This window comes from Halichoerus grypus, chromosome 3, assembly GCF_964656455.1.
Source record: "Halichoerus grypus chromosome 3, mHalGry1.hap1.1, whole genome shotgun sequence".
Classification (NCBI taxonomy): Eukaryota; Metazoa; Chordata; class Mammalia; order Carnivora; family Phocidae; genus Halichoerus; species Halichoerus grypus.
Window position 1 is genome coordinate 65,550,206 of NC_135714.1, and position 16,786 is coordinate 65,566,991.

General features: G+C 39.7%; 1 protein-coding gene across 4 annotated transcripts in view; it reads right to left on the minus strand.

The window, feature by feature from the left end:
* The window catches only part of RASGEF1B (RasGEF domain family member 1B), a 632,901-nt gene that overhangs the window by 427,744 nt on the left and 188,371 nt on the right, over positions 1 to 16,786 (minus strand). The gene's annotated exons all lie outside the window — the stretch shown is intronic.

A 16,786-nucleotide genomic window follows, 5' to 3' on the forward strand; every position in this document is an offset into this window, starting at 1 on the left:
AATCGTAAATTCCAGGAAAAATAAAAGGTTATAAAACAAATAGACAAAGGGAATTGAAAGTACACTTATCTTGTCGAGCACTGAGTAATGTAGAGAAGTGTTGAATCATTATACTGTACACCTGGAGCTAATATAATGCTGCATGTTAATGATACTTCAATTTTTTAAAAAAGAGAAAAAGGGGCGCCTGGGTGGCTCAGTCGGTTAAGCATCCGACTCTTGATCTCAGCTCAGGTCTTGATCTCAGGTCGGGAGTTCAGGCACCACAATGGGCTCCATGCTGGCATGAAGCCTATTTAAAAAAAAAAAAAGAAAGAAAGAAAGAAAGAAAAAAGAAAACGGGTTATAAAATAAAGTAAATGTATCATAGCCTATTCGGCTCAGTGAAAAATAGTATTTACCTGGAAAAAATAATAAAAAAGATGAACATGAAGTTAACCAAAACTTGTGAAATAGCTTTTGTGAAAGGATATAGGAGGTGAGAAGATAGGGTATGAGACTGAAAATTCTGAAATTCATGAAATAGGAAGCTGTGGCACAGGAATGAGTTGCAAGCAGTTAACTGCCTCTGGAGAATGGCACTGAGGGAGGGCACAGATGACTGCTATTTTTTTCTACATAAGCCTTTCACCATCATTTGACTTTTAAAACCACGTGCATGTATTTGTGTGATAAATTTTTTAAAGCAAAAAAAAAAAAAAAGAATAAAATTACAATACAGTTAACCCTGTGCCCTTTCTTTTCATGACTTAAATATTTCTAAAATACACTGAGGAAATAAAAAACCTTTTCTATTAATGGAACCAAGCTATGTATTTGTACTAAACTTATTTTATTTAAAAGATTTGGTTCTAAAGTATTAAATCTTCTCCCCTCATCCATCCTTATGGCCCACAAATTACCAAAATACAAAGCTCTTTGTGGTCTGTCTCTTTTTTTCACATCATTAGTACTCATAATTGTGTTTAAAAGTGACTCAGAACACTGCGAATGTCTTTATGACAGGGTATCACAATAAACACATAGGAAACTTCCTCCCTCTTACTCCATTCCCCATTGCTAAAACATGAAAGAAATGCAGACATTTGTCCTGCACTCTCTAGCATATGAGCCTAAGACTCTTAGCAGTGATATTTATGTTTTTATCATGCTATCATTAATTAGGATTAATTATAAACTCTAAGGACCATAATAAATAAATACCAGGAGCTACCAATTTTCTGATATCATGAAGAATATGAAATTAGAAAGGATTCTCCCAGAATTGATCAGAAGGATAAAGCAAAAGCAATGGTTAAATCAAGAGTTCTGAACCTCTTTTCTCCCTAGCATGCCTAAAGGATAGGACATGCTCTGTTGTAACTTAGGCTCACTAATCATCTCCCCTCTTCCACAGAGGAGGATTATTAACATTCCTACTAGTGGAAGAAGAGCCATGGGTAGTTTGAAAAAATCCGATAGGTAATTCTAGCAGGCCCGTGTGTCTTACTATCCCCACTCATGGGCATGTTTCCTCTTCTCTCTTTCTCCTCCCCACTTTGCTCCTCTCATCCAATGGAGACAACTAGTTTAGGGATCAAATTAAGAAGATAGATGTCACCATAGGGCAAAAGATGAGAGCTCAGAACAACAAGGAGATATTTATAATTTGCCTCCAACCCCACTCCCACCCACTGTTCCAAGTCTTTGCTGATTTTCCAGGCTTAATTTTGACATTGGAATAAAATCAGAAAAAGGGAATGTAGCATGTCATAGACAACTTCTGACAAATTTCCCACCACTAGGGATTCCCCTTTCCCTTCCCCAGGCCCCATCCAAGCAGGGACTCAGCACATTCTTGTTCCATTTCTCACTCACAATTCCCCGTACCTGCTTCTAAAACATACTTGTTTGCATGCTTAGTTAATTGAAATAGTAAGAAGAGCCCACATTGACTAGACTCTTATTAACACTCAATATTTTATGAAACAAAATTTCACACATGTCATTTGAGATTATGTCCATAACATTTTGACATCTGAAGAATATAACCATAAGGAGAAAGGGTTTCAGATTCTCAAAGATTTGTGTTCTAACCCAGGATAAATCACACATGATTTCACATAACTATTCATCTTTTTACCTGGTAAACAAAAAGAGCAAGGGAACATTTAGTTAGGTCTGTGGGCCCCTTCCCTTCAGATTCTCCTGACCCCACCATCTTCATTGCTTCAGAGTAGCTCTGACTTAGTTACTAGGCCATGATGACTTCCATTGTAGGATTTCATCTGAAACACTTTCTACAATAGCGAGTAAGGCTCCTTCCAGCTCCAGCCTTCTGGCAGTGCTATGGCACAGCCTTTGAGAGCTTCACCACAACACTGTCTTGTCTACCCATTCACATCCCAATTTAACATTTCCACTGTGCTGACTGCATGGCCTATACACCCATATCATCTATGTTGGAGATGTCAGGTCCAACTTCCTTAGAATGTAATTCAGGGCCTTTCCATTTGACCTGGTTCAATCTTTGCTTTCTCCTCACATTCTGCCCCTCTCTAGCTCCCTCCTTCCCACCCCAACATCATACCCTTTGCTTTAGTCCCTAAAGCTCCTGTCATTCCCTAATTGTGCGTGTTTCCTTGTGTCTTGGTACCTTCGCTTGTGCCCTTTCTCTACCCAGCATCACTTCGGTCTACCAATGCCTCTTTTGAAAACTCATATCCATCTTATAATGGTCAACACAAATATCACCTCCTCTATGAAGTCTTTCTTGACTTCTCCAGGCAAAATGAATTACTCTCTTTTTTTGTACTCACTAGATTAAAAAGCATCCATTACACAATATAGTTCACTATTTATATATCAATTTCCTGTGCTAGGTAGTGAGTTTCCAAAGGACAGAAACTTACTCATATTTGTGTCTCTAACATAGAACCTGGCACAGTTCTGGAACAGTTATGCACTGTTTCCTGAGTGACTAGGTGAACAGGAGAGAAGATAAGGAGAGCAGAGCTAGTGTTTGTGCACTTCCTGGGAATACAGTCCTTAGCCCATGCAAGGAGGAACGTCACAAAAGATCTGTGATAGTAACTGTAGCAAACACCTGGTGCCCTGACTGACATTATTCTAGGCTTACCTCTGATCTCAGCCATGGCTGGGGTAAACATTTGTGTGAATTAGATTCACTTTGTGGTGACCACCACTCTCCTAGAGAAGATGCAACAGTGGATGCATAACCCCAGGATCCACAGGTCCTATTGTACTTTGCATCACCCAGAAGGACCCTGCCTATTAGAATATTAGAATAGCCTCATATTTGCTCAAATATGGCATCAATTCATGTCTACAACCTGCAGGGTTGAGATACTATTCTCCAGGATTCATTATATGCTTTGAAACAATAGCCATTACATGTGCTGTGTACCCCAAAGCTAGAAAACAAAGGTCAGGGTACCAACAGGTACAAGCTTTGGTTGACTCCTCTCATCATCACTCCCAGTGATACAGCTGCTTAACTTGGATTTCTTGTTTCCACAACTTTAATCTTTTCTAGAATAGAGGTCCTGGTTCCTGGAGGACAATACTTCTCCATGAGACACTGAGCCTAAAGCTGTAAATCCACCTCATCACTCAGGCTCTTCATGCCAGAGGATCAAGGCAAAGAATGGAGTTTCTGTATTGGCAGAGAAACTGATGGGGATAATCCTGAGGAGATAGAGTCACTGCTACACAATGGATAAAAGGATGACTAAGTCTGGATATCTGGGGATGCATTGAGGTATCTCCTGGTGTTTCTGTGTCCACTGATCACAGGGAACAGGCAATTGAAGGAAGCCAGTCAACCCAGGTTTAGATGCCCCCAGGGGTGAGGGTCTGGGTCACCTACTGAGCAGGCATCCTCGGAAATGCTGGTTGAGGATAAGGGAAGTCTAGAATGGATAGTGGAAGAGAGAGATGATGGATATCAATTGCTGGCCTCAAAATCAGCTGCAGCAAAAGGGACTAAAGCTGGTTGCATTGATAGAGGCAGGGGTCAGCCTAGTCTTTGAAGAATCAGTGACAGAAGAGAATTAATGCAGAAGATCTGTGGATCTGAGCAGCACCAAGAGCGTGGTATAGCAGACAGAACATTTTTGGCGCTGGGGTGAACAGTGCCACTCATGCCTTCACTTGCTGCCTGCTGATAACAACTTGCCCCTAGCGTGCATGACTGAGCCTGCCTCACTCTGCTGCAGGGACCTCGGCGGCACCCTGTATATTAGCTTTTTCTCCATCTCTGTCTCTCCCTCCCCACTCCCTCACTCCTGCCTGCTAGGATCATCTCCAAAATAAACGACCTTCACCCAAGTCCTCATTGCAGGCTATGTTTTCAGAGGCATCCAAGGGAAGACTACGATCATGTTTAAACTGGCATTTTAAACTAGCTTTATAACCCTGCATTGCTGTCTCCGCAATAGACTAGCTACTTAAGAAAATATTCCAGAGCACTTTATTTCTTTCAAAGCACATTTATGAGGGAAAGTGATGGGATTGTTGTTGTTCCCTGTCTTTTCATTTTTTTTAAAGATTTTATTTATTTATTTGACAGAGAGAGACACAGCGAGAGAGGGAACACAAGCAGGGGGAGTGGGAGAGGGAGAAGCAGGCTTCCCATGGAGCAGAGAGCCCCATGTGGGGCTCAATCCAGGACCCTGGGATCATGACCTGAGACAAAGGCAGATGCTTAAGGAATGAGCCACCCAGGCACCCCTCATTTTTTAAACAGATAAGGAACCTGAGGCTTGGAGAGGTTATATGTCTTGTCTGGTGCCAAAGGCTTTATAAGTGGTGGAAACAGGGTGCTGTGTATTGATACTTACAGTAGATGCTGGGGGCATCCATATATAGCTCCTTTATTAGGTCAGTTTTCCTATCCCTCAGCAGCTGCAGGTGTTGCCGCTAAGAGCTCATAGCTACACCTTCCTCCAGAGAACTGCCCTCTGTGGAATTTATGTACTTACACCCCACCCAGGAGCCACCACAGTGAATGACTGAACGAACCAAAGTTCAGCCACCCCGTCTCAACGTGAGACTTCTCTGTGGAGTCATTCATCCTCCCGAGTTCCCCATGCAATCAGATCAAGGCTAGACATGAGCTGAAACACATCTATGCTTATCTTCTTCCCCTGCCCTGTCCTGTTCCCTCACTTCTTATAGAGCCCTTGCTCAATAAATCACTTGCCCATCCCGTCTCTAGTGACCCCCACCTAAGGTAAAATCTGTGTTTTATGATTCCTACTCCAGTGGATTCCCCATTGCAGACTCTGCACGGTTAAAAAAATGCTAGCCCCTTACTCATCACTACATACTAGCCCCTTACTTGTTAATGTTGGATAGACATTTCCCCTCCATCTTAGAAAAATCATATAAACTTATTTCCCAGTCTATCTTATAGTATGCTACTAAGGAGAGTGTCTGCCTCAAATAAGGACACAGATATTGTATTTTTAGGTATAAACTTTTAAATAATTCAATCAATATATTTTGGTGGCTTCACTTTATACCACATTATATCATTTGCTAATTATGAAATGTTACTAATCTAAGGTGGACAATAAAGAAACTCACAGGTCAATGCAATTAACATGTCTCATTTTATAGCAGTATATAAAATAATTCATCAGCTCAGAAGTACCTGCCTATAAAATGATGAAGCTATTATCTCAGTTTTCCCATATTATTCTCCTTCTTAAGATCTAAAATAAGGTAAATTTTATAAACCTGAATTTTCTGAAAATTCTCACAAAGACAATGGTTTGTTCTGTTGGCAATCATCCCTGAGAACTGAGAGCTGTATAACTCAGAGTCTCACTAGGAAATCAGAAACCACTTTACATACCTAAAACAGAGACTTCAGTAACAGAAAATTGGCGGCACAGGTAATGGAAGAGGGGTTGAGAAACCCAACAGAAAAGCAAGACAGCACAGAGATTGGCAACAGCAGAAAGCCACGACCAACCCTAAGCTGGAGGGATCATGAAAGGAGGCAGGAGCTTTCAGGTCCCCTGAAAGTCCCCTTGGGGTCCTGATCCTTCCACCCTCTAACCCTCTTGCCAACCATTGGTTGACCAACGGACAAGAAGGAGCCTGGCAGTTTTGATCCCCTGTCACAGGGAGCAGAGCAGAAGATGAGCAAGGAAGGCACACGCAGATAACAGGACCAGAGCCAGCGCATTGACATGCACACAGAGCAACAAAGCTCTTCCTAAACAATCAAAGGCCCCCATGTGAGAGGCAGCTCGTCAAGATCATTGCCTGGAATTCTAACACCAGAGAACAAAACAAGGGGGAATATAGTTTTTGATTTTTCAGCTAATGAAATTATTAATCAAAACCACAGGGAAAGCCTTCCAACTCAGGTTTGTAGCAGTGCTTACATATATCTCAGAAAACCTTCTCACTAGCATCCTTTGGAACAGCTTTAGGAAGAGACCAGGCAGCTTTGCAAATGTAACTGGTTTGTTGTTGTTGTTTTAGTCACCTAGCCTCCAAGCCTTTCTATAAAATGTAAATATTTGATGCCTCTCTTCAATGTAGGCTTAAGCTTAAGGGGTTACTGAATTTAAAAATATGCTTATATATTTTGGGGTGAGAATCTTTTTATTTTATTTTTATTTTTATTTTTATTTTTTTTAGGTATTAGCATTTTTTTATTATTATGTTATGTTAATCACCATACATTACATCATTAGTTTTTGATGTAGCGTTCCATGATTCATTGTTTGCATATAACACCCAGTGCTCCATGCAGAATGTGCCCTCTTTAATACCCATCACCAGGCTAACCCCTCCTCCCACCCCCTCCCCTCTAGAACCCTCAGTTTGTTTTTCAGAGTCCATTGTCTCTCATGGTTTGTCTCCCCCTCCGATTCCCCCCCCTTCATTCTTCCCCTCCTGCTATCTTCTTTCTTTCTTTTTTTTTTTTTTTAACATATATTGTATTATTTGTTTCAGAGGTACAGATCTGTGATTCAACACATTGGGGTGAGAATCATAGTGTACACACTAGGTATTATAATTCCTGCTTGTAATAATACTCATCATTAAAACAAAAGAAAAAGTTGATTCAAGCATAAAATCTTTGAAGCAAAAAATTAAATTTAACAAAGAAAATCTATTGTGCAAACTGAACAAGCACTCATTAATGTAATAAATCCAAATGATTTCTTTGAATTATTTTTTTCATGTTTTTTTTTTTTAATTTCAAAGGTAATGTAATCAGAAACTCAAGTATAATCAGAAACCATACTATGAATGAGTGGGATTTGTGGAAAGCAGAAAACTTGGAAAATACCAAAAATGTCATAATCCCACTAGCATAAATACTATTAGCATATTCCTATTTGAGTCACAAATCATTTCTTGAGAGCCCCAAATGAGGGGTATTATCAAGAGCTCTGTGCTAGAGAATGGATGGTATCAATTTGATTATAAGTCTAAATCAAGAGAACAACTTTCACTTGTTCATAGCACAGAGGAGTGATGGGGAAGAGAAGTAGGAAAAAAAGAATGCATGTCACCCTTCCTACCATACTTCAGTGACTCAGGAGTCTGGGTCCACGGAAAGCTCCCACTATTCAGGATACCACAGACTGCAAACCGATTTTCTGGATTCCTGATCATTTCCTATCCCCAGTTAGAATCATATTTCACAGACTCCATAAATAGCTCCTAAAAGAAGTAAATCCCAAAGGAATGAGAACCAAAGTTCCATTAAAGAACATTTTTTTCACCTTCTTGCTTCAGTCTATGGACTTGTCTTTAAAATCTTTAAATCTAGCAAAATTATACTCTTACTTCGGGAAGTGTAAGACCCAACAGGGTCCCCCCAAACCTAGAATCTGTGTCACACAATTTAACACCAAATAATTGTATACTGTTTCCATTTGATATTTTTATATATGTTGTTCTCAGTTCCCATCAAGGTCATCACCTAGGTGGCCAAGGTCAGACCTCACATTTCCCTGTTATCCAGCAGTCCACCTCACCCACCAAGCATTTAGCACATGCTCAATAACTACTTTTCATACAGCCTTTTCACAAAGATGGTGCCAAAGGCAAAGAAGGAAGCCCCTGCCACTCCCAAAGCCAAAGCAAAGACTTTGAAGGCCAAGAAAGCAGTGCTGAAAAGTGTCCACAGTCACAAAAAAAAAAAAAAAAGAAGAAGAAGATCCACACATCACCCATATTCCAATGGCCCAAGACATTGCATCTCCAAAGGCAGCCCAAATGTCCTGGAAAGAGTGCCCCCGGGAGAAACAAGCTTGACCACTATGCCATCATCATCATCAAGTTCCCCCTGACTACCGAGTCAGCCATGAAGAAAATAGAAGACAGCAATACACTTGTGTTCATTGTGGATATCAAGGCCAACAAGTACCAGATCAGTCTGTGCAGAAGCTCTATGACACTGACATGGCCAAGGTCAACACCCTGATTAGGCCCATGGAGAGAAGGCCTGTGTTCACCTGGTTCCTGATTATGATGCTTTGGATGTTGCCAACAAAATTGGGATCATCCAAACTGAGTCCAGTGACTAAATTTTTTCACCATAAAAAAAGAAGTCTTGGGGCACCTGGGTGGCACAATCAGTTAAGCACCAGATTCTTGGTTTCGGCTGCGGTCATGGTCTCAGGGTCCTGGGATCAAGCCCCATGGCAGCCTCCATGCTCAGCAGAGAGTCTGCTTGGGACTCTCTCTCTCTCTCTCTCCTTCTGCTGCTCCCCCACCCTCTCTCTCAAGTAAATAAATCTTTAAAAAAAACACTTCTCATATAATTAAGTCTAATTTCAAAATAAAACCCAAACTATTAGATAAAAATTGCAAATTACATTCTGGAACACATTTCACCAGATATTGACATGGCTTTCTCCCTTATTTCATTCAGGCCCAAGCTTATAAAACAGCTCCTCAGAGAAGCCTTCTTTGACTATGTAATAGAGAACTTCCTACCACTTTCTATCACCTTATGCTACTTTTTTTCTCTTCTTAGTACTGTGGACCTGATGTAGTGTTGAATATACTCCCCACTAGAATATGAGTTCCACAGTCTTTCTTACTCACTGCCTTATCCCCAGTGCCTATAACAGAACCTGGTTCATAGTGACACTCAATAAGCAAGTATAGAACAAATTAATTTTTGAATGAATTAAATTTGTATTTACACATGAAAAATATATATGTGTGTGTGTGTAATTGACCTAGTGAAGTTTTAAACTACCAATACAAACTTTTATTTTTTAAATTTTTATTTAGATTTTATATATGAAAGCCAAATAAATTTGACGCAACTAACTGACCACTGTAAAAAATCCAAATACCACAAATGTATAAAACAAACCATTCACTCACTTCAAAGGCAAGCATCCTGAAAAGCCTGGGGCATAGCCTGGAAACTTCTCTGTATATATACAGGTATAATAAATGATAACTAATGAGTAAAAAGTTGTAAACTTTTAATCCTTTCAAATATAATCCACTGAAATTTAATCTTCTGTGAATATAAAGGACTCTATGAACAAGAACTTTAATATTTAGATTTTAAATATTTACTCTCTGAGTCTGTTTTCCCACCTGCAAAATAGAAATTTAAAAAATAACTAACCTATAGGATTGATACATGATATAAATGACAAAAGATATCTAAAGTGCTTAGCACAATATCTGGTTATTAAAATTTAAAAAATAGATGATAGATAAAAGATAAATAAGTTCAGGGACCAATGAAAACCCAAGAGAATGATCTACCCATGACAGTGGAAGACAAAAAAGCTGCTTGGAAATGATGGTATCAAATTCTGAAGGATCACTAGGCATCAGTCAAACCTAGAGACTGCAGGCAGAAGGTCATTCTAGGTTGAAGAAAAAGTATGTTCCTCAAACAAGAATTTTAAGAGCTGGCAGTCTTAGAGAGGGAACCATGTTTGTGGAAACATCTTGAAGGGCTATTCTGCAAAGGGAAGGTGAAGTCACAAGGCAAAGAGACTCAAAACAAGGTGGAAACTAAACAAAAAGTGAGCCAGAACTGCAAGTGGATGAGAGCAGAGACAAAACTGAAGAGTGAGAAAACAGAAAGCCTGGCAAAACAGTAAAAACCCGATTTATAATTATTTCCGTCTACAGTCGAGCTCCATTTTACATGTAATCACAAAATATTTTTGTACACTTTGACTATTCAGTAAATTTCCCAGGAAGAAAGCTATCATATAAATTTTATAAAGATTAAACTTCGATAATTTGGAATTTTGCAAGAGTTCATCACTATATTAGTTTCCTTTTGCTGCTGTAAGAAATCACCACAAACTTAGTGGCTTAAAACAATACGTATTTATTATCTGATCATTTTAGAGGTCGGAAGTCTGAAATGGGTCATCAAGTCTATGTTCCTTCTGAAGGTTTTGGGGAGAATCCCTTTCCTTGCCTTTTCTGACTTCTAGAGGCTGCCCACACTCCCTGGCTCATGGCCCTGCACCACTCCAACCTCTTTTTCCATTGTCACATCTTCTCTGACTCTGACACTCCTGTCTCTCTCTTATAAGGACCATGGCAAACACATTGGGCCTACAAGGATATAACCACTCTATCTCAAGATCCTTAACTTAATCATATCTGCAAAATATGCCATGTAAGCTAACATATTCAGTTTCTAGAAACTGAGACCTGAACATCCTTGGAAAGGCCATTATTCTGTTTACCACAGTTACCATTTTGGGAAATCATGTCACTGACTATAACATTGTTCATGGGGCTTGAGTGGCTAATATAAAAGCAATCAGACTGTGTTATTCACCGTCCCATTCTCAATGATTCTAAAAAGAGGTAAAAATATCTGACAGCTTTCTATGTGTCTGGCATGGTCCTGCCCAAGAATTTATATTTACTTCATTTATTAACTTAATTCACTTTTCTTTTATTTCTTCTTATACAATTATAGCATTTTTAAAGTATGTGTAAATAGGTTATATTGTCCATACAAATACTAAAGGAATCATTACAAAATGTTTGTTATATATTTACTGCCAAAGGGGTTGTTGGATTTGGGAGGACTGAGAACCCCTGATTTAGAGGGTTAATTATTATTTTTAGTGAATGCAGTGCTCCTGGAAAATCTACCATATGTCTTTGAAATCTGGCTGCGGCATCAGCAGCAAGTCTACAGTTGAAGGTAAATATTCCATCAGAATTATGCCACTATAGTCAACAGATGTGCTTGTAGCGTACCAGAAATTTAACTGAACTTCTTTCTTACCCCTCAGATACCGTACCCTTCTTGGCCAGCCCTCTCAGCTCCTGGCCCGCTGCCTCCTGCCCTGTGGACCCGGGCAAAGTGACACGTAAGGGAGCACTTGGAGAGTCGGCAAAGGATCGCAGACAACTGGGCTCTTCACAGTTTCATGAAGGATCACAAGAGGAGAAACGAGGCTCCACTGATGAGCACTCTTATAGTGTAGTGTAAAGCCAGCAAGAGATGGCCAGGAACAGGGTGAAGGCAGCAAAAGGACCAGAGGACAGGGCAATTCAGACTGGGAAGAGAGACCTGTGAAACTGGGAACGAGGGCCTGCTATTTCGGGTTATGGTGAATACCTTTGGATATCTACTAAACTATTGATACGTAGAGGACAGGGGAAGAAGACACAGTAAGGAAACCGAAAATAGGCTGGAGTGACTTCAGACATGCTCCCAGAGACTGAAGCACCATTTCACTCAGCTCTGGGGCTGAGTTACATGGGCGCATTTTCAGTGCCAGGGAACCCTTGCTCTCCATTCTGGGCTTGAGCTTTATGGTGAAACAGTCTCTTCCTTTTACTCTTGCCTCTACCAACAATAGTTATTTGTTCATTGGCCTGGTCTCACTGTCTTTAGGTTTCTTTCTCTCTGTGTGTGCATAAGTATTTCCTGATTCTCTCTCTCTCTTTCCCCTGCCACCTCTCTTCCTCCTTCTCACTCTCCCCCACCTCTCCTAACACTGGGTGGAACAGAAACCATCTAGTATAGGAAAACCAATAATCTGTGTCTTCCCATCAAATTAAATTCAGCTCCTCCAGGCCAGTCTATACACGACTGCTCTGAGGTCATGAACCTATCCCTAATCCAGTAAGAATACCAGGATAGTGGACTCACTTCAATATCTGCAGAACTTAATGATCTAACTGTGGGCTGAGCCATCCCATAGTACCATGGACACAAGCAGTTTCTGGAGTCAAGCTACCTGAATCCTGGCTCCATCAGTTATTAGCTCTGACCTGGGCAAGTCACTCAACATCTTTAAGCCTCAGTTTTCTCAGATGCAAAATGGAAAGAAGGATGGGAAATAATAGAATTTATTTCATGAAGTTGTTCTGTATATCAAACTTTTTTAAAAAGCTTGAAAAGGTGGATGAAAGACCTCAGTGTGAGACAGGAATCCATCTAAATCCTAGAGGAGAACATAAGCAGTAACCTCTTTGACATCGGCCACAGCAACTTCCTTCAAGATACATCTCCAAAAGCTAGTGAAACAAAAGCAAAAATGAACTCTTGGGACTTCATCAAGATAAAAAGCTTCTGCACAGCAAAGGAAACGGTCAACAAAACAAAGAGGCAACCCACAGAATGGGAGAAGATATTTGCAAATGACACTACAGATGAAGGGCTGGTATCCAAGATCTATAGAGAACTTCTCAAACTCAACACCCAAAAAACAAATAATCAAGTCAAAAAGTGGGCAGAAGATATGAAAAGACACTTCTCTGAAGAAGACCTACAAATGGCTAACAGACACATGGAAAAATGTTCATCATCATTAGCCATCAGGGAAATCCAAATCAAAACCACACTGAGATACCACCTTACACCAGTTAGAATGGGGAAAATGGACAGGGAAAGAAACAACAAATGTTGGAGAGGTTGTGGAGAAAGGGGAACCTTCTTACACTGTTGGTGGGAATGCAAGTTGGTACAGCCACTTTGGAAAACAGTGTGGAGGTTCCTCAAAAATTTAAAAATAGAGTTACCCTATGACCCAGCAATTGCACTGCTGGGTATTTACCCCAAAGACACAGATGTAGTGAAAAGAAGGGCCATATGCACCCCAATGTTCATAGCAGCAATGTCTGCAATAGCCAAACTGTGGGAAGAGCCGAGATGCCCTTCAACAGATGAATGGATAAAGAAGATGTGGTCCATATATACAATGGAATATTACTCAGCCATCAGAAAAGATGAATACCCAACTTTTACATCAACATGGATGGGACTGGAGGAGATTATGCTAAGTGAAATAAGTCAAGCAGAGAAAGTCAATTATCATATGGTTTCACTTATTTGTGGAACATAAGGAATAACATGGAGGACATTAGGAGAAGGAAGGGAAAAATGTGGGGGGGGGGGAATTGGAGGGAGAGATGAACCATGAGAGACTATGGACCTGAGAAACAAACGGGGTTTTAGAGGGGAGGGGGGAGGGGGGGTTGGTTGGCCCGGTGATGGGTATTAAGGAGGGCACGTACTGCATGGAGCACTGGGTGTTATACGAAAACAATGGATCTTGGATCACTACATCAAAAACTGATGATATATTGTATGGTGACTAACATAACATAATAAAATTTAAAAAAAAAAAAAAGCTTGAAAAGTACTTAGCTCCATACCTGGCATAGGCTAAGTATTCCTAAATGCTGGCCAAATTTTAGCCTATTGGCCAACAAGATCATTTTATACATCATCGATTTTTTGGCATTAATTTTATTTATAAAATATTGCAGTAAATTTTTTAAAATCATGCCTTAAAGTATTTATCATGATTACTAAGTTTTTTAGCACCCTCTTAAACTTTGTATCTACCTTGCTCATCACTTCCTAGATCTAGACCTGGTCATGACAGTGATGCTGTGATTCTGGAACCATCAGCTCAGGCAGCAGCCTCCCAGAATCTGATCATTTGCATTTTAATGTCCAGATTTTCCTTGCGACTCCTCTTTTTGTTGCCTATTGTATTTCTCCCTCCTATTTTATCCCTATATTGGTTTGTCTTGTGATCAGGTTATTGATGTTTGAGAATATATTTGTTTGCAATATTCATGTTTCGAATAATGTCTGGACTTTGAATTACATCATTATGTAGGAAGCTAGGATATTCATGTATCAGATTCCTGTCTTTAGTTCCATTTTTAAGGATAATTATTCTTAGCTTAAACAGAATGCAGAACTACTATTCTGTAAGTCAAGGGTCTGATAGGAAATGCAAGATTTATGAAACTGAATTATCTTTTACCAAAAAGTCTTAAATATCATAATACATTAGAAAAAATTCTGTTTAAACTGAAAAAAAAAAAAACAGTTTAAAATAATTCTTTGCTAAAGTCTAACATGTTACTAAGAGAACTTGAACCCCAATTAATAAATTTGCTAAATAGAATGTGTTCATAAGAAGACAGCTGGGGTTGATCTCAGCTAAAATATCTATATAAGGACTTAAAATGCCTCAAAAATAGAAGTAGTATAATATCCCATAGAATAGAGGTCAAAAACTCAAATATCTCTCAGGGCCATGAAAACGATAACAGGCATAAGGTGTAGAGTATCAGGAAGACAATGGGGAAAAGTGAGGAATGTGGTGAACTGGAGGTGCCTTGCCCTGTTCAGAGGAGGGTGGTTGTTCAGCTAGGGTTGATTACTGTCATTTGGAAATCCATGCTAACTTTCCAGATATTCCAATATTTTAAAACAAACCCCAAATCCAGGTATTTATGTAAAAACATATTTAAAAATATTGGTTCAGTATTTTTAAAAGTCACTCAAATGGAGTTCCAGTCCAAGATGGCAACATAGAAAGAACCTGAACTCACCTCCTCTGCAGAACACACCAAATTACACCTATTAATAGAACAATTCCTTTTGAAGAAGAACTGAGGGCTGACTAAACAGCTACTAAACAAGCCAAAGACAAGGAGAACAACAAGAGAATAGCAAGAGAGATAGAGACAGTAAAAAAGGGAACCCCCACTCCCAATGCTACCAACAGCAGTGGGGGAGATAGTATTGAGGGACCAGGCATAGATCCCTCTGTCCTTGGGCACAGAAAAAAAAAACCCATGATTTAAAATAGCAACTAGCACATAAAAGAGACAACACAAACTCTGCCAAGAAATGGAGGAGCTGCAGGAAAGCTCTCTAGGTCAGAGGGAGAATGACATGGTTTATATTCCCACCCTGATTTAAAAGCCTAGACCAAAGCGGGTGCCTGGGTGGCTCAGTCAGTTAAGCGTCTGACTCTCAATTTCACCTCAGGTCATGATCTCAGGGTCATGGGATCAAGCCCTGCTTCAGGCTCTGCACTCAGCAGGAAGTCTGCTTCTCTCTTTCTCTCTCTCTCTCATCCTCTCTCTCCCTCTGCCTCCCTCCCAGCTCTCATACACATGGTCTCTCTCTCTAATAAAGAAATAAAGAAATAAAATATTAAAAAAAAAAAAAAAAAGCTAGACTGGAGCAGGGTCCAGACACCATAACAGGGGAGTCTAGTCCTCTCAGTTAGCTTGCAATTTTATTCACAAGCCCACCCAGCCCTAGACGTGCTGAGGCACAGAAAAAAGTCACAGTTTAAAAGGGCCAAGGAACTGCAGGAACACTCTCTCTGCCTCTACCTCAAAAGCCCAGACTGGTCAGGGTCTGGCCATCATAAGGGGGGCATTCAGATGCCATAATTGCAGGGTCCTGAGGCTATAACTTGTGGGTCAAATTGTCACAGAAAGTTTGCAACCTCAGCAAGCACAAGGCCCACCAGCCATCCTGTGGTGCTGGGGCACAGAAACAAGCCATGGTTTTATGGGATTTTTTGTGGGGTTTTTTTTATTTTTACTTTTTAATTTATCTTTTTAATTTTTAATTTTTTTTCTTTTTGGTTTTGTTCTTTTCTTTCTTGTTCTCTTTTTTCTTCTTTTATTATCTTTTTACTTTTATTATTTTTTTTCTTTATTCTCCCTGTAAAAAGTCATGGTTTAAAAAAGTAACTAGCAAATACAGCCAAGCTGCAGCCAGCCAGCAAGTCACCAAGCAACCACAGTCTGCATAAGGTCACCATATGTAAGACCATTCCTTCAACTTGAGGAGAAGTAGCAGTTTTGCCTAACCCATAGAAACAAACACAGAAAATCAAGCAAAATGAGGAGACAGAAGACTATGAACCAAAAGAAAGAAGAAAACCTCAGTAAAAGAATGAAATGAAACAGAGATAAGCAATATGCCTGATAAAGAATTTAAAGTAATGATCGTAAAGATACTCACTGGGCTGGAGAAAAGAATGAAAGAACTCAGTGAGAACGTCAATAAAGAGACAGAAAATACTAAAAAAAAAGAATCAGAGTTGAAGAATACAATAACTGAAATTAAAAAACAACACTAGAGGGAATCAACAGTAGATTAGAGGATTCAGAAGAACATATCAGTGATCTGGAAGACAGGGTAATGGAAAGCACACAAGCTGAACAGCAAAAAGAGAAAAGAATTTTTTAAAATGAGGCTAGATTAAGAGATCTCTTGAACAACATCAAGCAAACAAACATTTGCATTATAGGGGTCCCAGGATAAGAAGGAGAGAGAGATGTGTAGGAAATTTATTTGATGAAAAAATAACTGAAAACTTCCCTAACCTAGGAAGGAAAATAGACGTCCAAGTCCAAGAAGCACAGAGAGTTCCAAACAGGATAAACCCAAGGTGGTACACCATGGCACATAAGAATTAAAATGTCAAAGATTAAGATAAAGGGAGAATCTTAAAAGCATCAAAAG